This window comes from Equus quagga, chromosome 6 (genome assembly GCF_021613505.1).
Source record: "Equus quagga isolate Etosha38 chromosome 6, UCLA_HA_Equagga_1.0, whole genome shotgun sequence".
In the NCBI taxonomy this organism is placed as follows: domain Eukaryota; kingdom Metazoa; phylum Chordata; class Mammalia; order Perissodactyla; family Equidae; genus Equus; species Equus quagga.
In genome coordinates this window covers 72,982,548-73,003,758 of record NC_060272.1, presented here as the reverse complement: position 1 = coordinate 73,003,758, position 21,211 = coordinate 72,982,548, and the positions used below count along the sequence as shown (strand labels likewise).

Genomic DNA, 21,211 nt, shown 5'->3' with positions numbered 1-21,211 from the left:
CAGAGGAAAAGGCGCAAAGACAGTCTGTTAAGGCAGCAGAGGCACATCTGACTGTCGCAGCACGAGGAGGCTGAACGCACCATGAACTCACTCTAACTCAAGCACTTGTACTAAATAAGCGCCAACAAGAAGGAAAGAAAAGGATCTTCCAGGCTTACAATGGCTTCTGGCACCACACGGGACATCCTCCCACCTCCCTGCTGGCAAGGATCTAGTTTCACTGGCTGCCTTTGGGAAAGCGCACCTGGTAACCCTGCACCTTTGATTCTGACAGTCACAAGCTTGCAACAGTCTCATAAACAAGGTACTTACTTATCACTGCAACCCTCCCCGGGAATGGGGAGCTCTGGGGAGCCCCTCCTCCCTCCTTATTTCAAGGCAGCCTGCTCAAAGATGCTTACGTGTGGCAAAGGTCACTGGCTCTCTTCCCCACAAAGTCCTTCTCATGAAGGACTTGGCACGGGCTGCTGATCCTGATTATGTGCGCGTTCTTAATAAAGCTATATACTCTATAGCCACATACTCAGAATTGAGAACAGGAATGGCCCCAAAGGACTGTAAGAATGTGAGGGGCAGGGCCAAAAGTCAGATGAGGCTCTTCTACAAACATACACACAACTGAAAAAATTTTGTGATGAACAGAATAGTGACAAAAACGATGAAGTCTCCATACTCAGTGAACCTGTTTTTAATCAAAAAACTGGAGCAATAGCTTTCAAGTATATTGATAATAGAGCCCTGTTTTCCCAAACTACAGCCTACACCAAACCCAAATATAAGAATCAAATAAAACTGGAGCTACTCTTACTAAAAGGGGACCGGCGCGGGGAGACCAAGCCCCACTGACTAGCCTCGATATTCCTCTGCCCTCCTGGTCTGGCCGCTGTGCCCCCTCAGGACTCTGGGGCCCCAAGGACCAGCCTGAAATACGCTGACCTACAGCAGACTGTTACAGCACTGAAACCTAAGAGCAAGAAGCTTCAGGAGAATTCTTAAGTAAAAGAGAGAAAGGTAGAAGAGTGAGAGGAAGAGGAACAAGATGGAAAGTTTGGAGCGGAAAGGCAAGTGAAGCCAGCCCTTGACCTTGAGAACTGCAAAGACTCCAAGAGTCAAAGGCAGAAAGGCAGCTCAGTGCATCACCAGCACTGCGCGCACAGCATCAGTCAAGCCAGCGGCTGCTGCAGTCCACACAGCACCGGGCATCTGCTCCAGGAGCGGGGAAGAAGGCGCACAGATCCTTCTCCACAGTGTGCCCTGCCGACCGGCCCTTTGTACGGAAGGCCCTTTGTACGGAAGGGCTTGCTATCTGTAGGATGGTAAGAGTCTGAAGAAGTGTAGGAAGTTAATGAGCCCACTGAAGTGGAAAGGCAAACCTGTTTTCTGACGAGTGGATGGGGACTAAAGAGCCAGAGTCTGAAAAAGCTCAACAGTTACAAATTTTAAAAAATGGCAAGTCAGGGCTTTAGTTCTCAGGTAACTTAAAAAGCCAAGAACTGACTACAGGCCTAATGAATAACATATTCTAGCACAAAAGAGAAGACCATCCTGCTCTGGTGCTGATGGGCAGACTGTACCTGGAATACGATGGGAGGACTCGTCACCTCGTCACCAAGGATCACCTGGGTCTTGGAGCACAGACGTCTCAGGAGAGATGGGACAGGGGCTTCAGGCTCCTGAAAGGCAAGGAAGAGGTTAGACTCCATCTCCTTTGGCCCCAGAACCTCCAAGTCTGTGGCTGTTAGAGGGAAGAATGATTCCGCTCAGCTCAGCATCAGGAACGACATCCCAACGGTAACACCAACCAAGGAGGGGATGAACGGCCAGGGGAGGTGAGGGTCCCATCAAGGGCACTGAGCAAGAATGAGGCAAAGCACCACTCAGCAGGCGAGAAGACGGGGAAACCGGACTAGACGGCCTCCAAACCAGAGGTTCTACCCCATGAGCCCTACAAATGGAAGAATGTATTTCAAATACGGATGAGATAAAAGCATCTCCCAGACAGGCTGTTTCCACAAATCTAGGGCACAGAGGTGGAGAAGCGAGAGCTGAGGCCCTTGCTAGGGGCCCCAAAGAGGACTGAATCCTCTCCTGACCCTGGCACTAACAACTGAGGTCAGCAGGGACAGAGCACATTAGCTGGTGCCTTCAAGAAAGGGTCAGACTCTGATCTGTGGAATCGGCCGTTTCTCGATGGAGGGCTCTTGCACGAGCTGACACACACCTGCTGTGAGGACTTCCAGATGGGCCATGGACTGCTCTTAATGAAGGATGTGCACTGTCACGATGTGCCTGGTAGAGTGGCCAGCAGCCCCAGAAGGAATGGGTTCAAGTGACTGGGGTGCCCACAGTCTGAATGCAGCAACGGTCACTCTTTGCTGAGGGCATGCGAGGAAGAATCTTCTAGATGAGTGGCATATATAAAGTCCTTTGTTTTCTCAATCTTACCATTTCTACTTTGTACATACTCATACATTCACCCAGGAGCCAGAGAGGTTTAATTAAGCTTCTCGAATATGATTTGCATCTAATGTGAATGCAGAGAAGATTATCATTATGCCAAAAATGCACATGAAGATGTTAACCAACAGCTACAGCTTTAATATCTGGAATAGCGGCAAACCAGATTTCCAACAATCAGAATCCAATTCCACCCCGACCAACCATTCACACATTCATTCCACACAAATCTTTGCCTTTTCCAATTTATATTTTAAAAATGTCCAAACCCACAGGAAATTTAAATGAATATTCATATACTCTTCATCCATAATTACCAATATTTAATATTTTGCCACATTTAACATATTTGCTTTATCTTTCTTTATATAAATATACCTTTTTCCCACGAACCATTTGGTAGTGACCCACAGCTACCATGACACTAGACCTCTAAGCATTTTGGTAACTCCCAAGAATGACATGCTCATACAGAACTGTAATGCCATTATCACACCAAAGAAAGTGAACGTTCATTCAACAGCATCTAAAATACAGCCCATAATCAAATGTCCAAAACGGTCAATATATTGCTATTTTTCTATTATGTGCCAAGTACCACAAGCACACTGAGAGAAACGAAGATGAGTAAGGCTCAGGTCCACAGTCCATTGGGGAGACAGACCTGCAGATGCCCGACTGCGAGATGGTGTCAAGGTGGTGAGCCAGACGCGAGGCTCTGTCTTGGCAGAAGAGAAAGCCATTGGCTCCACCTGGAGACTTCAGCAAAGGCTTTTGCAGTGAGGGGATGTTTAGAGGACAAGTTTATCCCACATATATGGGGGAGAGGGGGAAGGAAGTGTTCCAGAGAATGGGAACTGAACGTTAAAATACATAGACCTCAGCCCGAATAACAGCATTCCCCTCCAGAAAAAAACGGTCCAAATCCTAATTTCAGGAACCTGTGACTATGTTACGTTACGTGACAAGGAGGAATTAAGGTTGCAGAAGGAATGAAGGTGTGGTCAGCTGACGCTGAGGCAGGAAGACTTCCTGAGGTGGGCACAGTGCAATCGCCAGGGTCCTCAAAAGGCAGAAGAAGGAGTAGAGAGTCAGAGTCAGAGGGATGCAACGTGAAGGCTCCCTCAGCCACCGCTGGCTTCATCTGTTGGGCACCACGAGCCAAGGAGTGCAGGGAGCCTCCTGAAGCTGGCAAAGACAAAGAAATGGGGCGTTCTCTTGAGCCTTGGAAAGGAACGCATCCCTGACAACACCTTGAGATCTGAGCACACAGAGGCCTATTTTGAACTTCCGACCTCCAGAACTGCAAGATAATTTGTGCTGTTTTAAGCCACCAAAAGACAAATAAACAACAACAACAAAAAAATGAGAGGCCTCAAACAAGTCTGGAAACCGTCAGAGTGCCAGGGACTGAAGGCGGAGCCTTAGAGCCATCGCTGTCCTTGTGGCCAGAAATGCTGTGCTGTCTTCCTGGGGGAAGCGAGGGACAGCCAAGCGCCGTGATCGGATCCGTACCTTAGGAAGAAAACTCTGGCTTAAATGGGCACAGTCTAGAAGGAAAACAACGGACAAAGTTTGTTGCCAATGATAAAATTTGAGCAAAAAAGTTTTTTCAAGCAAAAAAATTAGAATTTGGGAAACCGTGTATCTGTTACCAAAATCTCAACAGCTTCCCAAAACTTAAAGAGTTTTCTGACAATGTTGGTGGTAATATTAACAAACGTAATTTTTAAAAAAATACTGCATGATGAAATGTGTCAGCATCTGGAGGGCTGTGTGATTCACTCAGACGGTAATGCAGCCACACAGAACTGGACACGGGTCGGGGGCTGATTCACAGCACAAAAAAGCCCCTGTTGTCTCAGAGAACAGAAACCTCACTGACACGGTTTCAGTTCCCACAGAGGAACCCACCACCACCTGTGAGTTTTTGTGTAGTATCGAAGGAATAGCCACAATTATCTGAAAAGGCCACTAAAGCACTCCTCCTTTTCCAAGTATGTATCTGAAGCCGTATTTTCTTTCTATACTTCAAATAACTAAAACAACATATTGAAACTGATGCATAAGCAGACAGAAGAATCCAGTTGCCTTTTACTAAGCTAAGCATTAAGGAGATTTGTAAATATGTAAAACAATGCCACTCCTATTAAGTTTTTTTGTTTTGGAAAACAGTCATTTTTCATAAAAATGTTATTTATGTTAAGATTATTTATTGTTATTTCTAGATGGATTAATACATAAATATTTCAAGTTGTTCTAAATTTTAATTTGCAATATGATAAATATGGAAACACACAACCCACATAAGCAAAAGCCCCTCGGAGTCCTCCATAGTGTTTAACAGCGTAAGGGGGTTCCAACACCAAACAGCTCAAGAACTGCTGCTGTAAGGGCTGCCCGTGAAAGGAGCACAGCCAAGCTTGACACGTGCCACGTCAGGAACGCTGCTCTCCTGCTCCTCCAGGCAGAACGATGCAGCCTGACAGTGATTCTTGCTCTATGCACATTTCCCTGTCATGGCATGAAAGCAGTTAATGCTCAACTTACAAGTCCTAAAGAAAGGCAGGCCATACTTTAATCCAGGCTGAACTCATCAGGATTACTAGGCTTGGAATACATAGCAAATAAATTCATTAGTAATCCAAGAATGTTCCAAGTGATTTATTCTGTTTTTTCAGATTTGAAAATTCACTTCTTAAAAACAGAGTAATGAGAATGCTACATACACCTCATACCTAAAGAATACAATTTCATTTATTTCATACATACAGCCAGCAGCATTCCAGCACCACCCTTGACAGGCTTCCAGGAGCACACAGGAACTCTGCAGGTGTGACTCTGACCCCATGTGGCTCTGTATCATAAGGGACACCCAGTGCACTGATGGAAATATGTACATAAAACAACCTGAAAACATCAGCTTCCATATTTCCACTGAACAATTTATAAATCAAAAGGAATTAGATCTTTCCATTAAACACACTGATAGGAACCACGAAAAATGTTTTTCAATTTATTTTGTTAAACATAATGTCCAATTTTTTTGGCAACTTAAATAGCTACTTTGCCTGTGAATGCGTTTTTACACTGTTCTTACTTCCACAAATGTCTTGAGTGGCAGATACAGTTCTAGAAACCAGGGATGCAGCAGCGAACTAACTAGACCTTTGGGAACAAGTTTGAAAAATAAGAATGGATGAAATATTAACTGGAAGTAGCGTACTTCTCATCTCCTACAGCGACTCCATGAAATAATTAGAAATAGGATGAGCCCCAACTACACAAGCAGGGCTCCATCCCACAAGAAGGTCGGCGATTGTGGGCACTGTGAGGAATGAAGAGACAGGGAGCACAGTGCAAAGCAGTCAGGGGATTTCTGTTAGGTCTACTGACTCCGCCAAGAACTCCGACAGAGCTCCTGCGGGATGACCAAGTTCCTATGGAAGAGCCAAAGCAGCTCCCAAGGGGATAAGTCGGGGTGTCAGAACCCTGGAAAGAGGGCATTTGTGGTTTAAAAGAGCAAATCATAATTAAATTCTTTTCTTTGGCATGAATAGTTTTGAAATTTCAGCACGAGACTTGTTTGTTAAAAGGGAGCATGGGCCAAGAGGCTACACAGCTCTGCAAAGGAGTTAACTGGGATGGCCTCCCTGTTCAAGGAAAGAGATGGATGATGGAATCAAAACCCGAAATGCAGAAAGAGCCCCAGGACCACAGGGGCAGGCCTGCAGGCACCACCGAAGGATCCAAAACCGTCCTCAGAGACTCTCAGTTTCTGGCCCTCTATCCGTTATGAGCCTGCAGAATGGACGCAGTAGGGGCTGCAGCAAGAATGACCAGCACAGCAGTTGCACCTGCAACACACTAAGAGTTGGCCATTCCGAATGGTCTTCTGGACCACGAGAACTTGAGAGGGATCCCGTCTGTCCTGTAGCCTTCCAGTCCTGAAACTCCATATTTTGGATTTATCTAGAAATGACCAGACTCGAGTTAACTGAAATATACTCGGCAAGCAGCCAACTTGGATGGTACCAGACACTAAAATACTTTTACCTATCACGTTCCCTGACACTTCCATCTCACCACACGTCCTGACTTCCACAGCTCTATGACAGCACAACAGTCTCGCTACCAGTTTCTCAATGATAATGGATTGCCTTTTACCTGACAACAGTGGGTTTTTCAGCTGTTACTCAATGGTTCCCCAGGCAAACTCAAGGAATGGATTTGAGTGTCCATTTGAGAATGTGAATATGTCACCTCTTCTTCCAATTTCTAATGTCCACCCTGATTCTACCTTCACTGGGGACCCACACCAGTTTCTGTCCACTCCCTGAGGCAGCAATAGCATTTAAACATAAAAGCTGTCTGAAGGACCACACAATCTGTAGAGACATTTCTGGTTCCACAATATTTATTAGGGCGAAAAAATTACAAACTCTAAAGGAAATGCGGTCAGGGAAATAACAGCAAGATATATTTATCCTACCCCCATCCCTTCAATAATTAACATTATTCCAGCTCATTCTGTACCAAGGAAATGACCACTGGGCTCATAATTTGATGATTCAGCCTTCCTCCGAGATGCAGAATATTCCAGGAAAAGGCTACGAACTCCTCCTTTGCTGTGCACTGCAACAGCCCAGCGAAGGCCATCCTCCCACCGGCCTCAACCTCCTGGCGATGGCTCCAAGAGGAGAGGCAGCAAGAGAGGCTGGAGGTACTGAGTCAGAGGGCAAAGGGCAGTGGTTCTCAACTAGGGGTGATTTTTCCCCCAAGAGACATTCGGCAAAGTCTGGAGACATTTTTAGATGTCACAGTTGAGCAATGGTGGTGTTGGCACCTGGCGGGTAGAGGCCGGTGACGCTGCTGACCATCGCACCAGAGAACAGGCCCCCACAGCAGAGAATTACTGACAGCACTGAGGGGGAGAAAATCCGCCTTCCTGTGTGGGACTGTGGGCCGCAAAGTGTTCTACAGATTTTTTTTAAGTGAACTGGTGAACTGGTTTAAAAATTATTCTTAAATAATATATTACTATTTTGCAAAAAAAAAATCTACATATAGTGTCTGCAAATGAGCACATATTCACAAGAAAGCAAAACCTTGCCACATCCCTGGAGAACCCCAATGTCCCCAAACCAGGACTGAGAATAACTAAGAGACAAGCAGATGAAAGAAAAAAGTAAAAGACTAAAAAACATAGTGTGGACTAAGACATGCTTCACTTCTGAATCCAGGCTCTCATTTCTAAGTGTGAATCGATACCCGCAGAAGCTGGAGACCCATTCGCTCGGTGTGTAGCATGCAGAGATCACAAGCGTGAGAGACGTGCCTGCGGATGGGGCTTCCTGAGAGGGAAGGAGCTAACCGTGCTGGGCACGCACCGTGTGTCCCCCGGTGACTGCGCATGATGCCCCCAGGGAGGACGCCTAGACCCACCTCACAGATGACGGCCAGAAGCTCAGAGAAGGTAACTAATTAGACTGATGTTAAGGCTCCATCGCCACATTAGAGAAAAGTCCTCTTGTTATGAAAAATGCACTGTTTCAGTGTTTAAGTGGGAAGGGCACCTCGACCGCGTGGTTCTGAAGGAGCACAAAGGCGAGGCAGTGGTCAGCGTGTGAGGATGGCAGCTTCTTTCCCAGAAACGCTCTGCCTGCCTTTATTTTTTAACACCTGACAATTTGAAAAACAGAATCGTCAGTTCTAAGAGTTGAAAGGGACTAATGCAGCTAACAGAAATCCTCTAACCAGCTAACACAGAAATCTTCTCCGATTGTAAAAGGAAAAAATAATTCGTGCAGGAAAATAGTGGGGAGAAAGAGGAAGGGAGGACCAGTGCTGGAGGAAAGGGGAGAGATGGAAGAATAGATTGATTTTCCATTCCGTCACGTCCCTCCCTACAATTTAAATGCTCTCACCAGCTATCCTCAGAATCCCACTTCTGGTCTGGCAACAATAAATACACATCTGAACTCAGATATATCTCCAATGACAATAATAGTAATTTTTGTTGTTGTTAGTGCTGTAGAGTTGACTCCAAATCCTAGTGACCCTGTGTACTGCAGAGCGGAACCTGCCGGGTCTGTCTGCGCCATCCTCTACAGCATTGCATCAGACAACACTCTGCTGCTATTCTCAGGGTTTTCATGGCCAATTTTTCGGAAGTGGGTGCCCTTGTCCTTCTTCCTAGTCTGTCTTAGTCTGGAAGCTCTGCTGAAACCTGTCCACCATGGGTGACCCAGCTGGTATTTGGCATAGCTTTCCCCATCACAGCAACACGCAGTCACCACAGTGTGACAATCAATACACTGTGGTGTGGTACCCTGACCCAGAAATGAACCTGAGCCTCGGTGGTGAGAGCACCAGATCTTAACCACTAGACCACCAGGGCTGAGTGATAATAATAATAATGGCTAACATTTACATTTAAGTGCCTACTATGTACTAGTGACCTCTCATAAAGCATGAATGTGTGTAATATCATTTAATACTCAAAACCAAGCCTTTGAAGTTTACACAGCTATCACACCCACTTCACATTTGGAAAAGCAGCTGTTAAAGTAGGCATAAAGCAGAGTCTTGGCTCAAACCTCAGCACGTCTAACCCTAAATCCATTCTGATGCTCCATTATTTGTAATACTACTGAAACTCTACATAAGATGTATAACAGGTCTCCTAGGGCAATGGGGCCACAGCATAATGACAGTAACACTTTAATTAGATACGAGGACAATCCTCCCACTTAGCAAACACAGTAAGACGCAACAGGATGAGGAGGCAGAGGTTCTGAAGACGACTTTGGTTTCACTCCCTGCTCAACCACTGACTAGCTGAATGAGCCTGGGCAAATTATTCTGAATCTCTACTTCCTCACTTCTCCAATGAGGAAATGCTGTTGAGCTCACAGAATTGCTTTAAAAAAATAAATTGAGATTATGCATATAAATATATTAAGCACTTTTAAAAATAAATACACTCTTGTAGAGTTTCTCTGAATAAATGACAATTTCAGAAATACTTTCTCTTCATTTCATAAATTGCTCTTCAACTGCACTGGCTCCTGGCTGGCATTTTGAAATTTTGCTGCCAAATAGCTAATGAGCTACACAAATAGATAAAAGCAGCCAGGGGGAGCTGCTATTTAAAGAAATCCTCCGGTTTAGTGAAGAATTATTTGACGTGTGAAAAATCAGCTCTTAATTACCTGGTTTGTCAATATTTTAAGAATGATCTCCTTAATGAGCTGCTGGGATAGACTGTGACGCCCACCCTGAATCTGGACATTGGACGTTTCTGTCTGCCGGTGACTTAACCCCGAGAGTTTAACAGAACACAGTCTTTGTCAGTGAGGAGGTGATGCATTGTTGAGAAGGTGAGAGAGCTACTCAGAAACACATGAATACAACACAAAAACTGCAGGGTTTTCTGCAAAATGAGCAACAGAAAGGAGGCTTGGGGGAATTTCAGGGCAGAACCAAACGACCCAGGAGTGGTCCAGGGAGAAGGCAGCCAAGGTGAAGGCTTGATGAGGCTGAGGGAGGAAGGCCAGCACTCTGCAGACAGGGCTGAGTAACACGGAAGCGGGAGGCACAGGAGAGTGCAGACGGGGTCCGGAGAGGAGAGCGAGGGGACCAGGCTGCCACGAGATGGGCGGAGGGAGCTGAAGTCGGCTCTGCTGTCCATGGTCTAGGCCAACCTTCTTCAAGACCTCGTCCAGCTCTGAGGTGGTTTCCCCTAAAAATACACATACATTTGGCCCCACACTTGTATACTCTTCCTAGACTCTGTAAATATAACCCACAGTCTTTTATACTCAAGATTCCCCTATGCCACCTGCCAGGGCCCAGTTAGATCTGTCGACCCACCAGGAAAATAAGGCTCTTGGTGCTCATGCAGTGTGCCCTCGAGTGGATGGGGTCTCTCCAACGCGCCCAGCGGGCTCTCCCCAGAATGCAGGCAGCAGCCCACCTGACTATTTCCCCTACTCCCAGTTCTTGGGCAGCCTCTTCAAGTTACCCCCCACCCCACCCCTCTGAACCAACATTTTTTAAAGCAGTAGCATCTATGCTGAGACAGACCCTATAGTTTTGGGCCAAGGACCCTTCACACAATCTAGCTCTCAAAAGGTAGTGAGTTGGCTTATTGTTAATCCACCCCTTTGCCAAGTCAAAGTCAAAGTTACTTCCCCTTTCTGGTGCCCAAGAGATGGTGTTGATTGTTTCATCAAAACCTACAAGGAGCAATGTGGTGATGATTACGCAACAATGTGAAAGGACCTAATGCCACTGAAACGTACATTTTAGAAATACAATAAAAAATACTTATAATTCAAAAAACAACTAAGAAGATTCCTCAAAAAATTAAACACAAAGTTACCACATGACCCAGCAATTCCACTCCTAGATACATAACCTAGATAAATGAAAGCATGTGTCCACAGAAAAACTTGCACACCGATGTTCAAAGCAGCATGACTCCTAAGTGCCAGAAAGTGGTTAAACAACCCAAATGCCCATCAACCGATGAAGGGATAAACCAATGTGGGCTATCCATACAGTGGGATATTATTCACCCACAAAAAGGAGTGAAGTACTGACACACGCTACAACATGGATGAACCTTGAAAATATTAGCTAAGTGAGAGAGGCCAGACACAAAAGGCCACATATTGTGTTATTTCATTTATAAGAAACGTCTTCAGTAGAGACCGAAAAGTAGACTAGTGGTTGCCTAGGCCTAGGGTAGGGATGGAGAGGAGAGGATGAGGAGGGCTGTTAATGCAGATGGGTTTCCTTTTAGGGTTGAGGAAAATGTCCTAAAATTGTGGTAATGGTTGCATAACTCTGTGGATATAATAAAAATCACTGAATTTATACTTTAAATGGATGAATTTTATGGTATGTAAATTGTATTCAAAAAAACAATTTTTTAAAAAAAGCTAAGAGGCGCCCAGTCCACAAGGAACCACAGCATGGTTTTTCTAGTAATCTGCCATGCCGGGGCAGACCCAGCGACTGCTGCACAAGTTCGGTTGCTAAAGCAGCACTCTCCCACATACTTTCATCCTGCTTCAAGTCACAACTCTACCACCTCCTCCCCAAATCAGTAATTACAGCTCTGGGTGCAGGTGGTAAGAGGATCTCCACTCTATCTGCACAAGCCACTTATTATATGCAACAGTCATTTTGCTTTGAGAGTTTCACAAATGTGAAATTAGCTGTTTAATAAAACCCTCCCTACAAGCACTGCCTCATCTTTTGTAGTTCTGTTACACTGTGAACATAAGCTCGGGTTTTAATACACGGCTTAAATATTTCATGGTGACAGGGCAAAGAACAATAAAATTGAGGAAGACTGCAACATTTGTTGGTTTAAATAATATGCTGAGTTTGGGGTCAGCTCGGTGGCACAGCGGTTAAGTTCACACGTTCTGCTTCAGCGGCCTGGGGTTCGCTGGTTCGGATCCCAGGTGTGGACCTACGCACTGCTTGTCGAGCCATGCTGTGGCAGGCATTCCACATACAAAGTAGAAGAAGGACATGGATGTCAGCTCAGGGCCAGTCTTCCTCAGCAAAAAGAGGAGGATTGGCAGATGTTACCTCAGGGCTAATCTTCCTCAAAAAAAAAAATAACAACAACATGCTGAGTTTAAGCCTTTAGCTCACACAGGGAGCTCCTCTCACTCGGTGTGTGCATATGGTCCAGGATCTCAGAGAAAATGGGATGGCTTTAATAGGTAGTCAGAAGGAAGTAAAGGATCAGGCCGTAAGAAACTTACCAAAGTCTGTTAGCACTACCACAGAGTTTTCTAAGACCGTCAATGGGCACTACGAGGGCAAATAAGCCACCAGAGAGGCAGGGAAAAGATATGCTCAACTGGGGGAGTCGGAAGGAAAAATGTACAGAATGCAAATTTTGGGATACTTCCCGCTCTGAATGTTCAGAATGCTCAGGAGGCTTGGTCACAACCTTTTGTCTGCCAGGGCGCACCTGACAGGTGAGGTCATGCTTCTCTCCTGGGCATTTACAAGCTCTGGGTACAGCTCCCTGCAGGCGGTGTCAGCCAGCCCCCGTCCCCCCAGACACGTCCCCGACAGTGCAGCAGCTCTGAGGAAGCCTATGAAGACAGATGAGCCTTGGCCGTGGCCAGGAGAGCAGCCAGGTTCAGGAGAGAGGAGCCTGCCTGTGACAGCTCAGCCATTGCCAAAGGGAATGAAGCAGGCACCTGCAAGCCTTGGCCTCTGAATTGCTGTACTTTAACAGGCTTAATTTGCTCCTGTGGGGCTAAATTGCTGGCTGTGTTACTGCGGTCCTACACATGAACATGGTTAGGGATGTAATATGTAGGGAGCGTTTTACGACTCCAAAGCACTCCCACCCAGGGGACCATTCTCCTCCCCACCCCGGGAGTGGGGGCGCAAGGTGGCAGGCACCGCACACACCCGCCTTTTATGAGTTGGGACTCTGTTTAAACATGACTCTGTCCTCTTCACTTCTGGAGAGCATCTTCCTCTGTGTGAAATGGTTCCAACTGGCTATATATGATATATGAAATAACCAAGGCATGCCAGTGCTAGGAAGGACTCACGAGACGATCTGATACATTCCGACCGAGTCTATTCGCACACCACCTTCAGGAGTTGTTGCTGTATTTGCATGGCATGCACACTGTTATTTGTAATGTTGTTCCTTAAAGGAATCCACCTTTTCATAACTTAAATACATTTTTTAAAACTTTGTATGCCTCTCATCAAGGGAGCACCACCAAAACGATCTGCAATGAGATACTAAACTCAGCTCCATCACCCAGGGAGAGTGCCATCTGAGTCCTGCAGGGCGCCTGATGGTTAGCATTTGAATGCAACATACTACTAAATAAATGCTTGTTTGTGCACTCCCTAAAATCACCGAGCGCACACAGTGCATTAGGGAAACAAAGACCGAGTCCACGAGGCTGCAAACTCTGGCACTTGGCCCATTTTTTAATTGACCACAAGTTAAGGATGATTTTTATTAAGTTTGTTTAGGAAAAAAAAAAGGAGGAGGAGGAGGAAGAGGAAGATTATTCTTCAACAGAGACTACATGTGGCCTAAAAAGCTAAAAGGTTTGCTATCTGGCCCTTCTCGGACCAGTCTGCTGGGCCCTGATCTCATCTACACCTTCACTTTGCCAGCGAGGGACCGAAGTCCAAACGCACAGAATGACCTGGAGGCACGCGCATGCGTCTTCAGGCTTCAGGGAACTGAAGGCGGCCATCAGCTTCAACACTTTCAAAGTGGGCCTCTGTCCAACCACTTTCACGATGTTTTGAGAAGTGTCTTGTCACAGCGTGGGGGTGCACAACTCACCTAACTTGTCCTTGTCCTCTGATGCCCGAAATCACACTGCTCGCCCCCAGAGCCACTCTCCGGCCTCCTCCACTACGCGCTGGGGCTCACCTGTGCACATCCCAAGCTCTCTGGGCACCGGCAGGAGAGGAGGGAGGCCTCCCTGATAAAAGAGCCCCCTCGACACGGCCAGCTGTGGTCACCCAACCCTACTCTGTGCCCTCCAGGCCTAGGGTGCTAGTCCCCTGCACTCCCCCAGGCTCCTACCACAATCGGACCACCCCGCCTCTGGAAACAGTCGCTTTATTACACTGACCTCAGGTGACCTAAGTTGGGAGTGCGATCTGTGCCCTGCAGCAGCCCTGATGGCTACAGACTTGGGGGCAGGGAGCCCTGTGTCTGCAGGTGGTGATGGGGAGTCCCGGCCCACTCGAAGTACAATGCCCCTATTACACCACCGCACAGCTGGACGGGGCCTGAACCACCTCATGGTCCGCCCTCCTCCTCTCCAGGGAGCTACACCCGACCTACCCAAGTATCAGAAGTGCCCAGAGAGAGTCGAGTGATTAGTTATAGCCACCTACTGCATTATAAAAACACATATTTTTAAGGCTTCGGTTTAATTTATTACAACCTGAGCAGCTGGCATGTGGCAGAGACTGTGCTGGTGTTTCACATGCACAGAAAATCAACCACCAATCCTCACTCTACAAACGAGAAAGCTGAGCCTCAGAGAACAGCAATGGTGCTTACCAGAGCTGTAAGCGGCTGAAGTGGGGTCGTCCCAGACCCCTTTCACTCGGCCGGCTGCCCCCAGGACCCACCTCCGTGGCTCACCAAGCCCAACCAGGGCGCACAGCAAGGCCGCCGCCTGGTCTGTCCACAGACATGCAGTCACGTTCCACAAATCAAGTAAAAAGATAAAAAAGGTGATGACGGGGGGCAGAAAGTTTCCTGAGAGAACATGGGGGCTTCCTCACAGCCTCATTCATACGATCGAGTTACCTGGATTGGCCAACACTGAAAACATCTAGCAGCTCCCACCTGAGTGTGAACGTCTGGGCGGGTGTCTTCACGACATTTTTACGGCATAAAGTGAAATGGCTGCTGTGCAGAGCAGTCCCTCTTCTGGCCTTCTCTGCCCTGAACTCGCATGCACGAGAAGGCCAGGGCTCTGTGCACCTGGGTGGGAGGGCCCGGCAACTTGTATCAGGCTACGTTATTGATTTTGTTGAACTAAGTACACATTGAATGGAAAAATTTTTTCCTATGTCCCATTTTATATCTGCTCCCTGATCTGAGGAGGAATCAGAAGATCTGCCTGCCCCAGGCAGTGTGATCTTGGGCAAGTCACTCGACTTCTCTGTCTCAGTCTTACCATCTGGAAAGCGGCATAATGATATTTACCCCACCTACACCTCCCTGCCCCGTCCCTGCCTGTTCCCCTGCGCAGATCAAGCAATGAGGAGGCAAGATGGAGGCCAATATCTCAGCCAAAGCTGCATTCAAAACACGGTGGGCCAGTGACTTACCTTCCCTGAGCTAGCTTTCTTCCCTCTGCAAGATGAGGATAATAGGGAATAAGAGCTACTTCAGAGCTTGGGGGAGGTTCCAATGAATTAATGATGCAATGCAATGACGAGCACCTGGCACACGGTAAGTGATATATGTTTGCTATTATTATTATCATTATTTTCTTAATCTATGAGATCTTATTAACCAACATGTAAAGTGCTGTGAAGATTAAGTGGGTACTCAAAATGATGGCTATTCTGTAATTGACAGAGCACTACACAAATATACAGACTAAAAAATAAAAATAATTTACTGTTTGATTTATTTCTATCTGTGCCAATTCAGATAGTGGAAGATTGGAGGGGTTGCCTAGAAATATTTGAATTGACTTGACACTACTAAAAATATAACTAAAATATATAAAAATATGAAAAAAATATAAATATAAATAATATAACCAACAATGACTGAGTTTTAACCACTGATTTTTACTTTTAAATATTTAAACACCCCGGTTTCTATAGAGCTAACGACAGACGTCCTCTGCAGTGCGTGTGTCAGGGGCAGGCAGGGACCACAGCCATCCTGGATCTCAGCATGTCACTTAAGTGCTGGGACGTGCTCAGTAAAGTGCCTCCTTTAAAAAGGAGCAGGTCATACCCTGCGGGCTGTGGGCCACTCCCCTGGACGACCCCACCCACCCAGAGGCCTTTTCATGTTTGGCTCTTGGTCCAAATGTGAAAGTTGTACCTTTCTTTCAGCAAATAAGATGCTCTGCTTCACCTGTGCCACCACAGGGGCGACTGCGCCCCCTTCTCCCACTCTGAGCTCAGGCGGAGAAAGAACGCCCAGTCAAGAGGCCGCTTTCCTCCTTCCAGGAGGTCTGGACGCTCACAAAGCCCAGTTATTTGTTTTGCCAAACTGTGTATACATTGAATGGAAATGTTTGTTTTCCATGTCCCACTTTACAAGTCTAAAGACAAATGATTAAAGAAGAATTTCAAGGGCATTTTTTTCGCTCATCCCCTCAAACCTGGTTATATTAAGCAGCCTCACTTCCTGCCTTTTAACTTACATTTCTGTCGGCGTATCATCCACTCTTCTTTGTTGACCTTTACGTGTACAATGTTGCTTCAAAACCCTTCTTCAAAGGAAAGGGCAAAGTGAAATGTCACCGGGAAAGATGCCAGATGGCCAACGGCCAAGGGGGCCGCTCCCAGAGCTGAGGCTACCTGTGGGGTGTGGGACACAGGCACCAAAGGCAGGTGGGGAGGGCGACACAGCTGGACCACCTGCTCTAAGGCCAGGTCACACCCCCGCCCAGAGAAGCCCATCTACCAGCGTGGACCCCCAGGCCATGAGGGGCGGAGCTGAGAGCCTGCATCCTAGAGTCACTTACCAAGTGTTCCACTGCGGGCACACTCTTGTTAGGAACTGCAGGTGACAAAAAGATAAATGGTCCCTGCCCCAGAGGGGCCTGCAGTTGAACAGGGGAGAAAGGACACATACAAAAACATGCATGGAGGCCATAGAGGATTTCAGGAAGATGAAGGTTGGGAAGCTGAAAGACACAGTGGGACTAGAAAGGAAAGAAGGAGGAAGACGTGACTGATGGGGAAGGGAGGATTGACGGGATGCAGTAATTACTGAATATTAGAGACAAGAGACGGGAATGAATCAAGAAAACTCTTAAAATCTCCAGGCTGGACGTCAAGAAAAATAAATCTGGGCAGAGAAATCCTCAGTTCAGGTTTAGAAGTACAGTTTGAGGTGAGGGTGAGGCCTAAGTAAGACATGGTGGCCCTGCCATTTTGACTCCACCATTCGTTCTCTGCTGTGGTTTATAATATACTAAGTGATAAGGAGCACACAAAAGAAGTGAATTAGCAATACAGTAGACCAGTGCTGGTTCACTCCCAGGAAATAGCTAACCAGCCACGCCAATAAGAAACAGTCCACACACACACACAACTGACAAAGGCCACTGAACGTATTAAAAGTTTAAATCTGCAAAATTTGCTCCAGCAAAATTGGACTTGGAAAGAATATGAGGCACAAAAGAAGCAGTGGCAAAAGCTAAATTCAGTAAAATCTGCTACAGATAAATGGCTGATAAATGCAGAAAACCTTTCTTGAAAATTTAAGTGGAAAATAATTTACTAATTTCAGAAAAATGCAAAATTTTTAAATGGCTTATCTATACTCTAAAACCTTCATCAATGACTTAAACTGGAGTTCACTCAGAAGAATATTGTCGTCAAAAACTCCTCCAGGCTAAACAAAAAGTGACAAATGTCGGAGAGGCTGTGCAGAAAAAGGAACCCTCATACACTGCTGGTGGGAATGCAAACTGGTGCAGCCACTATGGAAAACAGTATGGAGATTTCTCAAAAAATTAAAAGTAGAACTACCATACGATCCAGCCATCCCACTACTGGGTATTTATCCAAAGAGCTTGAAATTAGCAATTCCAAAAGTCCCATGCACCCCTATGTTCATTGCAGCATATTCACAATAGCCAGGACGTGGAAGCAACCTACGTGCCCATCAACTGATGATTGGATAAAGAAGATATGCTATGAGTATACACACACACACAAACACACACACACACAGACACACACAATGGAATACTACTCAGCCATAAAAAAGGATAAAACCGTCCCATTCACAACAACATGGATGGACCTTGAGGGTATTATGTTAAGTGAAATAAGCCAGATAGAGAAAGACAATCTCTGTATGACTCCATTCATATGTGGAAGTTAAACATGTAGACAAACAGAACAGATTAGTGGTTACCAGAGGAAAGGGGGGGTGGTCACAAAGGGTGAAGTGGTGCACCTACAACACGACTGACAAACAATAATGTACAACTAAAATTTCACAAGGCTGTAAACTATCATAATCTCAATAAAAAGCTAGAAAAATAAAATTAAAAAAAAAATTCCGGGTCCAGCCCAGTGGCACAGCAGTTAAGTTTGCACGTTCTGCTTCTCGGCAGCCCAGAGCTCGCCAGTTTGGATCCCGGGTGCAGACATGGCACCACTTGGCAAAAAGCCATGCTGTGGTAGGCGTCCCACATATAAAGTAGAGGAAGATGGGCATGGATGTTAGCTCAGGGCCAGTCTTCCTCAGCAAAAAGAGGATTGGCAGTAGTTAGCTCAAGGCTAATCTTCCTCAAAAAAAGAAAAAAAAATTCCTCTGGGATAATTCTGATAAAATATTCATATTCACAAACAGAGTCAAAACATCCCCAGATCAAAATAGTGTGTCAAAATGTCCTGTGTCCAGCAGAACAGATGGGAATGCCTGGCAAACAGAGGAGTATGTGAGAATCTGACAGGAAGACTCTAGATGGGGCTTCTCCACAGGTAAGTTTTGACAGGGAGAGCTCCCTGGGAGGAAAGAAGGCTGTGAGGAGAACCACGGGCAACAACCACGTTCTGGGCGCCACAGGAGCAACCATCACACTAGTGAAGTTTCAGAAAAGAGCACTGTTAAACAGAGCCCAAGAGCAGATGGACTTCTCCGAGGCAAAGACGGAGTGTAACTCTACGTGTCTCCTTTAAGGCCCACACCCTCACCTTTCAGAGCGTGCTGCGGCCACACATGGAGGGTCTGGACAGTAGCTTGGCATGAAGTTGCTAGATCAAATACAGGATGCCCGGGCATATCAGAATTTCAAGTGAACAATGAATAATGGTTTAGTATAAGTATGTCCCAAACAAATCATAATTATGTCCCAAATATAGCCAACAAATAATTTTTTTAGTATAAAAAAGTTATACTAAAAAAGTATCTGCTGCGCATCTACAATGCAAATTTAATGGGGCATCTACTATGTTTATTTGCTAAATCTCTAACCCTAGCTTGCTGTCCACAGATCAGGCCTGAACGCCTCACCCCCATCCCACACCCTCCTTGCCTGTGACCATCCGCCCTGACTTCCACAGATCGCCTCTTGGCAAAAGTGTTTCTGCAGACCGAGTGGCGAGTAACGACCCCCTTATTTGACAAGCCCCCTCACACACTGCGTGTGGAGGAAGCCTCCCACAACACACCAGAAAAGGACAGTCGGCAGGAAAAGGCAAGGGCCAACCATACCAAATGCTTGAGAGAGACGGCAGGGGGTGAGGGCCGACAACGGGTCACCAGGCTAAGTACAAAGAGAGGCAATAGTGAACGGTTTTAGTACACTAGTAGGAGTTTAGTTTTCAGATGAAAACAGGTGGTGAGAGTTTGGCATTCTCTCTGGTTAGCTTAATCATAAAGAAATGAGGTTCTTGGCCAACTGCTTGCACCTTCACAGTATCTGCAGAGAACCGCACAGAACTACGCCCCTAAGGTAACTGGCTAACACCTGCAGGCGCTCAGCCAACGTGTGTCGAATGAATGAACGAATGCTACACTTCTCATAGAGTTTTGTTTTGAAATCTGAAATCATATAACTATTGAAAACGAAAGTCCAGGGTAAATCTTAACATTTTGTGGCACTCACCACAGGAGCTAATATTCTTTGCTCTTTAACCAGTTTGTCGGCTGAGGATTATCTATAGCGTAAACGCTAAGTATCTGTACTGGGCCGGAACCAAACAAATGAACAAAAACCCCTGCTGGCCCACCTGATGAAGCCCACGTTAAGATTCACATAAATACAGCGGAGAAGAAAGGCTACCACTTTGCAAAGCGGAGCGAGTCACACTCCCAGTGTGTTCTCCTCTCCGCCGCTTTGTGAAACTGTCGTGATGTCCTGTAGTTACAGGAGCACTTGATCAAACAAACATCGAAGAACACCATGATTTTCTTATTTATCCACAAAAGTATTATTCAACCCTGCACCAATTTCCCTTGATCTGTGCTGGAAAAACTCCCAGGGATGCGTTATCAAAACAAGAAACTGCAGAAAAAGAAGAAGACACATTTTTAAAGGGAGTCGGCTGCTTCTAACTTAGGAAAGATACCCAGCGTATTTTGAATTTTTAAAAAGAAACCTTTATTTGCTTTGCTACTGTGAAGTTTCCATTCTGCTAAAAGCCCTCAGATTTAGAATTTACAAACAAATCAAGCCTGGAAAACTAAAAGCTGCATTCAGCTTTTGGACACGCTGTTATCTGGCATAAAACAAACATGCTAGGCCTCTGCCACTAAACTTCTAAGTATTTTTTGATGGAGTTAAAAGAATTAAGCTAAAGGCGAGTTTATGTACAAATTAAACCAAAGGGGTGTGTGTGAGGAAGACTGATCCTGAGCTAACCTTTGTTGCCAATCTTCCTCTTTTCGCCTGATGAAGATTGCCACTGAGCTAACATCTGTGCCAATCTTCCTCTACTTTATGTGGGATGCTGCTACAGCGTGGCTTGATGAGCAGTGCTAGGCCCGCACCCAGGATCCGAACCTGCAAGCCCTGGTCCACCGAAGCAGAGCACACAAGCTTAACCACTATACCACCGGGCCGGCCCCAAACCGAAGGTTTTTCATACCAATCCTGAAAAGTTTAAATTCCAAATGGAGTCTATGTTGTTAGCACTAATTTTTTCAAACTTGGCCCAAAGGAATATCTCTGTGTCCTCACATGGGGGACACTGGGGCAAGCTCTGATCATCTGCCACTGCCTTGTAACTTCCTAGGAAGGACCTATCAGCCCATAGGTCCCCATTCAGAGCTGAAGATACACTTTTTATTATTAATTTTCACCAAACATCATTAATGTTTAATGTTGTCTAGTGAATAAGAGCATAAACTCAAGGGAATGGCAGAGTCAAGAAATATAACGCTTCCTGCAGGTAGAAAAATCCACACAACTGTCTCAGATAATACTTACCAATTTTCTAACAGTGGGGAATTGGTTAATGCAATTGACATCGTCTTAACATTGGGGCCAGTCACTTGCATTATATC

General features: G+C 45.9%; 1 protein-coding gene across 6 annotated transcripts in view; it reads right to left on the bottom strand.

The window, feature by feature from the left end:
• Window positions 1-21,211, bottom strand: part of SLC7A1 (solute carrier family 7 member 1) — a 79,180-nt gene that overhangs the window by 40,049 nt on the left and 17,920 nt on the right. For 5 of the 6 annotated variants that reach the window (XM_046663642.1, XM_046663640.1, XM_046663646.1 and 2 more), the window contains one exon: window positions 1,575-1,673. The exons of the other annotated variant lie outside the window; for it this stretch is intronic. The gene's annotated coding sequence lies outside the window, so the exon portion shown is untranslated. The remainder of the gene's footprint in view (window positions 1-1,574; window positions 1,674-21,211) is intronic. 6 annotated transcript variants of the gene reach the window in all.